General features: G+C 38.4%; 1 pseudogene; it reads left to right on the plus strand.

Moving 5' to 3' along the window:
* The first annotated feature begins 2,355 nt into the window (after positions 1-2,355).
* On the plus strand, positions 2,356-3,442 carry LOC115845005 (myb/SANT-like DNA-binding domain-containing protein 7; annotated as a pseudogene).
* Positions 3,443-10,125: the final 6,683 nt, after the last annotated feature.

Here is a 10,125-nt window from a genome sequence, read left to right on the forward strand (position 1 = left end):
GCTTTTTCAACAGCTTTTTTTTTTTTAAGCTCTATGATGATCTAGATGGTTACTTTTCTTCTAAAATCTTGAGGAATCCATAGAACCTCTGCTAACTTTCTATGAGGAAAAGGATAAAGCTAGCTGAAAAAAAAAAAAAAAACCTGATTTTTATTCCCTATATATTTGAATTATTTATTGTCAGCATGGTTTTCCACTACATTTTGACCATGTACAATATATAAACATTTCTGCCTTTGATAAGCTGACTTACCAAACTAAAATTCTATCTAGCATCATATTTATTCTGAACATCTTTTGTGTATACATTTATATTTTATGGTAAACTCAGTATAAAACTTTTTAATTAAACAATTTGAACACATGCATGTGTATATATCAAACAATTTTCAGATTTTTGCATTTGACAGTGAAAACTGAATGCTATTTTTGGAGAGCTCCATGACAAATGAGCTCTTAATTGTGCTATGTTCCATGAATTCTGAACTCCATTTAGATGGTACCCAGATCTCTTTAAGTAAACTCAAATGAAAAAACAGAAAGAATTAAGCAATTAATAGCCTGGTTATAAAAAGATTGTCTGATTTAACATTAATTGTAGTTAACATTATTAATAGTTTATTTATAAAATTTAATACTTAAAATGGCTATAAATTAGCTGTCCATTTCCCTCTTTTTAAATATGAGGGAACTGAACCATATAGGTAGAGAGTATTAGAGACTATATGTTAAACCTATGTATTTTAGATCTAAAGACTACATTCTTCACTATGACAATGTGTTGATTTAATATGCTTAGAAAGCATATGCATAATAATTCACCTCTCTGTATTATTTGCCCATGACCACTCTATAGGTACCCTTCAAACAGCTTATACGTATAACAGTGTTTATTTAACTGTACTTAAAGTGCATTCAATTAAATTACGACAACACTGAGAAAATACATTTGGCTCACAATTTCAAATTATACTCAAAAGAAAGATATGTTACATGTTTTTCTCCCTCAAATATGATATCTTAATTTTCCTTTATCAGAATAATTTTCTTCTTATAACCAGTGTGCCTTGAGATGGCTATCTGGTTTGTAGCTAACGTATCTTGTTCATAGATAATTACTGTGTGGTAGGATAACATTCAGGATTTGTTTTTTAAGGCAAGAGTAATTAAGTAAGTCACAAATCTTATAACTTAAATTACCATTTAAACATAATGTTATAACAATAAAATATATTTTAAAAAGTGAAAACAAATAAAAATTATTTTGTTTATAATTCTATTAGCATACGATAATGACATTTTTTAATTTTCCATTTTGTTTTCTAAATTTTATTAATTATAAAAATGTTATTCTTTTATGTCATTGCAAAAGTGTCTTTCATATTGCTTACATGTAAATGTTCAGTCATGTCACTATATGTAAGTAGGAATTTTCAGCAGTTACTACACGCCTAGGATTTCTAGGCATCTTCATGTACTCAGCTATCCTGGCTTCCCGTTTTGCAGTGTGTTCTAATAGTAATGTTGATGGTTCAGAGGTGAAACTGATTTAATCCAAAATGTCAATATTACTATTTAAGATTAGCTTTTTATACAGAATTGGTATGTTTAAATGCTACCCACCAATAATAGTTTGTTTCTTTGTACTGTCAGGACCCAATGTAGTATGATTTGTTTGAGAAAAGAAGTTATTATCTTACTTGCATTTATTTCAACTGCTCCATGCTTCAAAATCTAATCATTTTTCACACTTACTCAAAAAAAATTTTTTTAATCCTAAACACTTCATATATCTATACAAACAAAGAGGAAAAGAAAATAAATCATTAGTAAGCAAGCGCAAAATAATCTATCACATACTAGAAATTCCAAGGACTATTCTCCAAAATATAGTATTAATAAATCTAGGGCCGGGCACTGTTGTGGTGCAGGGGCCACTCATTACTGCTACCGCCATCTCTGCCACCTCATGGCGGCCATCGGGGTTCACCTAGGCTGCACAACAGCCTGTGCAGCCATCTATAAGGGTGGCCGGGCTGATGTGGTTGCCAATGATGCAGGTGACAGAGTTACTCCAGCTGTTTTTGCTTACTCAGAAAATGAAGAGGTTGTTGGATTGGCAGCAAAACAAAGTAGAATAAGGAATATTTCAAATACAGCAATGAAAGTAAAGCAGATCCTTGGCAGAAGCCAGAAATGCAGTCCTTGGACCTGGCTTTTCAGCAATTAGCCCTGAGAGGGAAGAATCGTCTGGCTCCTGGAGATAGACCAGAGCACACAGAGCCTCCCCACAACTTCAGATCAGCACCTTGCTGCCAGGAGCCTCCTCCAGCTAGCCTTCCTTCGCAGTCCGCTATGGCCACTTCCAATAGCAGTGCGGTCATCCGGTGGTCCAGACAGGAGACACAGACGCTTCTCTCCATACTAGGCAAGGAACAGTATATTCAGTGCCTCCAGACCATACATCACAATGCAGACATCTACCAGGCTGTGTCTAAGCAGATGCAGCAGGAAGGCTTCTGCTGCACTGAGCATCAGTGCCGCTCCAAGTTCAAAGTCCTGAAGGCATTATATTTAAAGGTCTATGTGGCCCACGCCACAAGTATGGGTGATCCACCACACTGTCCCTTTTATAGATACGTTGGATCACCTTCTCGGAAATCAGATAGTGACTGACACAGAAAACTTAATGGAAGAGGCTGCTTGGGCCCAGCACTGTGATCAGAACTTGGTGGCCTCTGCCATCCCAGGGGAAGAGGGAACCAGCATTCTGGGAACAAAAAGGACTCAGGCAGCAAATCATCAGCCTATCTTGAAAACAGTTAAGGAATCAGATGAGGATTGTCAACTGAGGATCAGTGACCAGATGAGAGAAACCAGTGACCTTGAGGACTCCTGGGATGAATCCTTGGGTGCAGGGTGCTCTCAAGGAATCCCCAGCTAGAGTAGCTCCCACCACCTTTTCAGTGGTGCAGCTGCTCCCTGTCAGAGCAGCCCCATGACCAGACTGGGAGTGTCTGGTGAGCCCAGCCCCTGCACAAGCTCCGGCCGAAACATTCCCGGGGTGGCCTCGGCATGGCGGCCTCCAGTCTCCTCCTCCAGAGTTCCTTTTGTTTCTGGTGGGGGTGGGTCTTTGACCAGTGAGCCCCCTCCCAGGTGGGCAAGGTGAAGAAGGTGGTCAGTGGCCAGGACTATTGCAGCCAAGTTGGCAGAAAACAGGAGATTGACACGAGAACTTTCAAAGTGGGAGGAAGAAAAATTGGACCGGCTGATTGCCATTGGCGAGGAGGCCAGTGCTCAGCAGGACCCTGCCAATGAGCTGTGCAGGGATGCTGCGGTCGCGGTTAGACACTCGGCCACAGCGGTAGAAGAGGCAACCGGTGCTTTTCAGATAGGGCTTGAAAAGTTTCTTCAGAGGTTAATTTCAAACACCAAAAGTTAGTTGATCACACAAGGCTGTATTTCCTTCTCTGGCAGGGCTCCTTCTGAGGTCCTTCTGAGGCCCGGGTCCAACAGCTGCTTTCTGGTACCCTGGCTCCTTTCTCGTGTCTTCAGAAAAAAAAAACAGTGGATGGACCATTAAGGTGCAGACAGGTAGGAATATACTTGCTTCTCCCAAGAGTCTCTACTAGTTGAAAGGCCTTTCAGAAACATGAGTGGTGGCCTGGTGCAATGGAAGTAGCCAAATCCAGAGAGCTAGTTAGCCCTGGCTTCATCACTGATGCGCGACAATTTAGTTTACCTCTCAACACCAGTTTCCTCGGCTGTTAAAAGGGGGCAACCTGCCTACCTCACAGGGTTGTTGCGAGGATCAGATGGCTTAAATAGATGTGAAAGGATTTAAAAGTTTAAAAGCACTATACACATGGAAGTTATTAAAGCATATGACCCTGGCCGAGATCAGGCTAGGGTGAGGCACAAGATATAGGGTGAGCTGACAAGATACAGAATTAAGGTTGTATACCAAGACCTCATTGCTTGAATCTACTAGTTTACCTTGACTGCTTCCTGGAGTTTACAATCTTCATTTCTTTAAATCTCTCTTTAGCTCATTAGGCTAATATAGACACAACATGTATTAGTACATTTATCTCTTATATTTTCACTGCTTTGTCTGTGACATGCTCACTAGCAAACACTCAATAGTCAAACCATATTCCCCTCCATTTTACTAGTCCTTAGTCTCTTAACACTATGGATATAATTCAGAACTGACAGGGAGCCATAGTCGTGTGTTTGGTTCATGTTAATCTTTGATATAATAAGAAATTGGCTGTCTTATAAAATATTACATGTTAGTAAATTCTTTGCATTCCATATTTTTTAGATTCCTTGATTATGCATAATTATATATCTTTAGTTTTGGTTTACCATTTTGACATCGTGGAAACAATTTGGATTATATAAGTTTCCCAAATGCTTTTAGCTAATTTTGTTTTTCTCTGTTAGCCTTTTTTCTGCCTAGTATGTTACAGAAGGCAAGCCCTAGAAAACTTTTCTTCTAGGGAATTTTCCAAAGTCACTTTTTCTTACAAGATATAGACAGAAGTTCACCTCGTTAATGGCATATGATGGAATAGAACAGCTTTGGGAACAGTTGGGAGGTGTGGATAAGGATAAGTTACCTGCAATAGGTAACTCTTTGTAAGCACCAACCCTCCACAAATCCATTCCCTTTTCCCTCCAAAACACATACACTTCCTAGAGGAGGTATGATGGTGTTGAGCCATGCTTCCAAATTACTCTAGAAGGGAAGCCATTTACCAGCCATCGTTAACGTAACTTAAAGCTCTTAGTGGTTATTTAGTACTTTCAGAAAGTACAAGAAGGAGACTTGGAATTTAAAAAGCTTTCCTCTAATCAAGAGGCTGAAAAAATGTGCAGGCATGTTGGGAGAGGTTTTATTTTATATTTTGCCAACTTGATTGCTTACCTAAATGCTGGAAATACCAATGCTGGAGAAATGGTCCAAATCACAGTGGGAACATACTGGAAGCAGGAATAGATGGCAAGCTTCTCTGATGAATGGGCAATTATGTTGAAGCAGCATGAGGTAGAACACACTGGAGTCTAGTCAGAACCCCCAGATTCTAATGCTGCCATAGTTCGTTACATTGAGCAAATCACTTGCCCTTTTTGTGCCTCAGTTTCTTTATCTCTAAAATGAGAGGTTCGTACTAGACGACTTTTCTTGTACCTTCCAGTTCTAAAAAATTAGATGAATAGCATAACAAAAGGCAAAATGAAATTCTGATTGCAATATTTCCAGTCACAGCAGTGTATTAATGTATGTGAATTACTGGTAACAATTGTGTTTTAAGGAAGCGTTCTACGGTATTAATATTTATGAATGTACTCGTGAACTTCTATAAGCACCACACCCAGACACAGATTCCTTTCTTTAAAGGAGCATATGCTTAAGGCACGGAAGTGGAGATATATATATATATATTTTTTTTTTTCTCAGTTGTTTTAGGACCTTACGTGGAGGGGTCCATGTCAGTTACAACTGGATAATGCTACTGTAGATAGGTAGACTTTCCAGAAAAACAGGAAAGGACTTGAACGAGTTAGGCCTGTACTATATTTATCTATTAATGGTAGCAAAGTACACAGGCAGGGATTTATTTGAGATAAGAGAAGTGCTAAAGAGCAGAAGTCAAGGTGAACTTTGGAGGTAGTAGCGTGCAGATCTAATGGGCAAGAGCAACTTTAAGGTTGGGAATAAAACTAAAGGGAAAAATCTTTAAAAAGTAAACAGGGGCTTCCCCAGTGGCGCAGTGGTTGAGAGTCCGCCTGCCGATGCAGGGGACACGGGTTCGTGCCCCGGTCCAGGAGGATCCCACATGCCACAGAGCGGCTAGGCCGGTGGGCCATGGCCGCTGAGCCTGAGCGTCCAGAGTCTGTGCTCCGCAACAGGAGAGGCCACAACAGTGAGAGGCCCACGTACCACAAAAAAAGTCAAAAAAAAAAAAAAAAAAAACAGGCCAAATCTTGTGAAGAGGAGGGAAGCCATAATAAGGGGAGGCTGTAGAGAAACAGGCCCAGAAATCCTATCTGAGCTCTAGACCCAGCCATGACCCCCTGTCAGTCTACAGGCAGGTCACTTCACCATTCTGTACCTCAGGCCCCTCACTGATCCAGTGGGAGGCTATCCCAGCTACCACACAGGAGCTGTGTGAGGGTCCAGTGGACAGATGAATGTAAAGACAGATGTTTCCAGACATAGTGGGCTGTGTACTAGGCTCTGTACTGGGGGAAGAAGCCCTGTAGCACACGAGTGCTGGTGAGTGAGGGGCAGGGGCCTGCTGACTGCAAGGGACACTTCAGGAGGGGGGAGGAGGAGGAGGATGAAGGCCATGGTACTGTGGTAGGAGTGATGATCTGCCTCCTGAAGCCCTCAACGTAAATGGTGCTGTGTATGCCAACCTCTCACCACCCTCTGTCTCTCTGTCTTGTAACTTAATCCTAGTATGGAAGAATAAAATTTTTATCTGTCCCTTAAAAAAAAAAAAAGAAAAGAAAAGAAATCTAGTTAAAGAAAAATTGTCCATGAATGAAAATATTCTGCTTCAATAGAGATAATCTAACTGGGAAAGAAGTAAGAAGAATTCTTGGCTGATTCACACAGATAACTTCAAATTCAGATAAGCTAGAGCTATACTAATCAGAGAAGGCTTTGTGTCTATGAGTTAGTACCATTGAGATCAGGTGAAAAATGTAAAGAGAATACAGGGGTGAGTATTAGGTTATCTCAGGTCAGTTCCCCTAGAAATGTAGATAAATTAGAAAATACAATGGAAAATAAGTAAGACAGGATTAGCACTATATCTGCCAAATATTAAATGTATTATATCTCCACAAAATAATTTGAAAAGTGGGGTACTAGCATAAGATCAAATGATGAAACTGACTTGAAAACACTATAATAGTTCATATCATATTCAAGAATTACATGAAATAAAGAATTATTGATCAATAAAGAAGAACTATTGAGTAAATGAGTTTGTGTATAAATATATGCATTATAATATAAATACACCCAAATTAAAACCAACTGTGTTACACAGGTCAATATTAGAAATGAATAAAAATTCAAAAAATAATAAAAACATTTTGAATAGTTAATTAAAAATGTGAAGGACAAGAGATGATGTCAGCAAGATGGTGGAAAAGGAAACCACAGACCCTCCTTTCTACCACGAGGGCACCAATTCCACAATATGTAGACCAATTTCCTTTGTGAGCAATCAAGATTCCAGTTAAAAGGTTCCTGCACCCCTGGTGAGTTTGAAGCCACCTACACTGGCAGGAAAATCTGTGTACACTCTCACCATATTCCCTCCCTCTGGGACAGTGTGATATGATCAAGAGGATCAAGCTGCTTTCTGGGGAGGAAAAGAGAACATTGGGCAAAGTTCAAGGCTGACTTTTGATAGAGGGTGCTGCCTGAAGGACTGGTTTCTGTCTCTCACATCTCAGCACACTGATTGGCCCACCATACCCTAGATGTCTGGGGACCACTGAGAACAAAAGAGAGCTGGCCACATGCTGCTGCTGCAGAGCACCTGCACTACAGCAGAGGAAGGCTGAGACAGCTCAGAGGCCGCTCCCAGGAGGGAGAAAGAAAAGAGTGGAGCATGTGTCCAGTGTTTTGGCTTTTTGAGGAATGCCTGAGGAACCAGTTCCATGTAGCCTGACTTGGGGTGCTGAGGGGACCTGACATACTTTAATACCTGCAGGCCATTGAGACCAAAAGATGAGTTGAGCAGCATGCTCATTAAATGAGAAACACAGTAATTAATATTTTATATAATTCAATCTTAGACTTCTTTCTGCTCTTAGTAAGACTAGAAAGAAACATAAAAGAAGAACATAGTAGTTATCTTTGGATTAGGCACTTTAGATGCCTTTAAAAAATTGATTATTCTTTCAAGTAGTTTTCAAATGTTAGCAGACAAGCATATAATACATTCAAATAGTGAAACATTAAGATGAAATATAAGAAAAAATCATTTACAGTAGTTAAAATACTATACACTTAACATAATAGTGGAAGTTGTAAAACATATTTACAAATTCCTTGGCATAATGCCCATTACGAGATCATGTTTATGTCCCTTCTTATTGAATTTACTGACTTGTTTGTAACCAGTAGAAAGCAGCAGAACTTGTAATCTGTGACTTCCCAACATGCTCTTGGAATGCCTACTCTGGTGGAAGCAGCTATTATGTAAGAAGTCGGAACACCTTGAGATCCTCAGGCTGGGGAAGCCAAAGTTTGGCACGCAGATTCACAGCCCCAAAAGAGCTCTTAGCTGCCCCAGCCAAGTGGGGGAGCCATTTCGGATGTCTGCTGTCCCAGTCAACATCTCTGACTGCAACGATGTAAATGTCCTCAAGCTAGAATTGAGCCATTTGAGCCATTCATGAAACCTGGAGCAAAATAAAATGATTATTTGAATATGCTAAATTTGGGGGTAATTTGTCATACAGCAATAACAGGGACAAAAATTTTCACATAGGTGGTAATGTATTTGGTCAATATATGTACAACAATATTAAAAGGGCTACAATATCCAAAGGTAATGGTGAATGATCTGATATTCATTACACTCAGATATTCAATCTTAATTTGTATTAATTAATGATAACCATTCCACAATATGTTTTGTTTTGTTTTGTTGTTGTGTGATTTTTTTAAGGACTTACAACTTATTAGAATTGTCCCAAATATAATGTGTATTTTAAAATTAGACCTTCTTGTAAATTCCAGTTTACCACATTACTTTTGTTACCATTTTCAGAGAACCAGTTTCTCCTATGGAAATCTTTAATAGTTATTGTAAGGATTAAATAAAGTTATGTATATGAAGCACTTAGCAGTGTGACTACTCTATAGAAGATATATTCAATAAATAGTAATTATTAGTTATAATAATAATAAAATAATGCATATTCTCAGCACTGTGAATTATAAAGCTGAAAAACAATACTGATTCAGTTCATTATGTTTTAATAATATTTTCAAGTGATGCAGTAAGTGGCAACATTTTGGATAAATAAATGAGTCATTTATTAATGCTTCTGTATAAAACTGATTTTTTTTGGTTGCATTAAATAATTGATCTATACTATTTTAAATTATTTTTCAAAACGATAAAATTTTGTTAAATTATATCCAGTTTTTCTTGTCTTCTTTTCACATGGAGAGTTTTCAGTTTGAACACTGCCATCAGTGATTCTCTAATGGGGTAGAAGAGCTTCAGTTAATGAAATGAAAGCAAAGAAAAATTACAGCAGATAACTACATGATAATCCTTTCAAATTTTAGTGTTTTTTAGCTATTCACTAGTTTTTACTTAAGAAATTTTATAAATAAACTTTTTAAAAAGTTTTTATTTTTACTTTTTTTATTTAAGCAGCTTTATAAATGAAGGTTTTCTTGTAATTTATTTTTCCTTTAACATAGATTAACTTTCCTGTAGACTGAAAAAATGCACAACCTAAAAGTTGAGAATTATATTTTGTTTGGTGGACAATCTGAGGCTTAAGCTCAGTACACAGGACTCTCAGATAGCTCTGAGAGACTGCTCCGAAGAGGTAAGAGGAAGAGCCAAGATATATAGGAGTTTTTGCAACAACTGACAAGGTAGTCAGAACTTCAAAAGTTTACTGTTAATTAAAGAAAACCAGATATCTCAAGTTAATGGATTTAGCACTTTTCTTGGTGTGGGCTCAATTGAAATCATTCCTTTGATGTGCACCTTAACTATCTAGGCCCAGCATCCTGCTTTTCTCCATCCTGAATCCCCTCAGGGTGAATATTTTCAGGCAGCAGCATTGGCTGAGGGCTTGGCAACAGGCAGCCTATTTGTCTCCATCCTGAGTTCCCTCAGGGCTCACGGTCCAGGGTGGCTGTAGTGTTTTGATGTCTGCAATATCCTTTGTTTACTGATATGGCAGATAACATTGTTTCATTCATATCTCTTAGAGGAGCATGGACTCCTTATTCCTAAAACACTTGGATCTAGATTTAGTCAGCAAACCAAATCCACATTATAAGTTATATATGTATTGTAATAAATCTCTATCAGCTGTTTTTAAAATGAATTATATATTTTT

Source organism: Globicephala melas, chromosome 18, assembly GCF_963455315.2.
Source record: "Globicephala melas chromosome 18, mGloMel1.2, whole genome shotgun sequence".
Taxonomy (NCBI): domain Eukaryota; kingdom Metazoa; phylum Chordata; class Mammalia; order Artiodactyla; family Delphinidae; genus Globicephala; species Globicephala melas.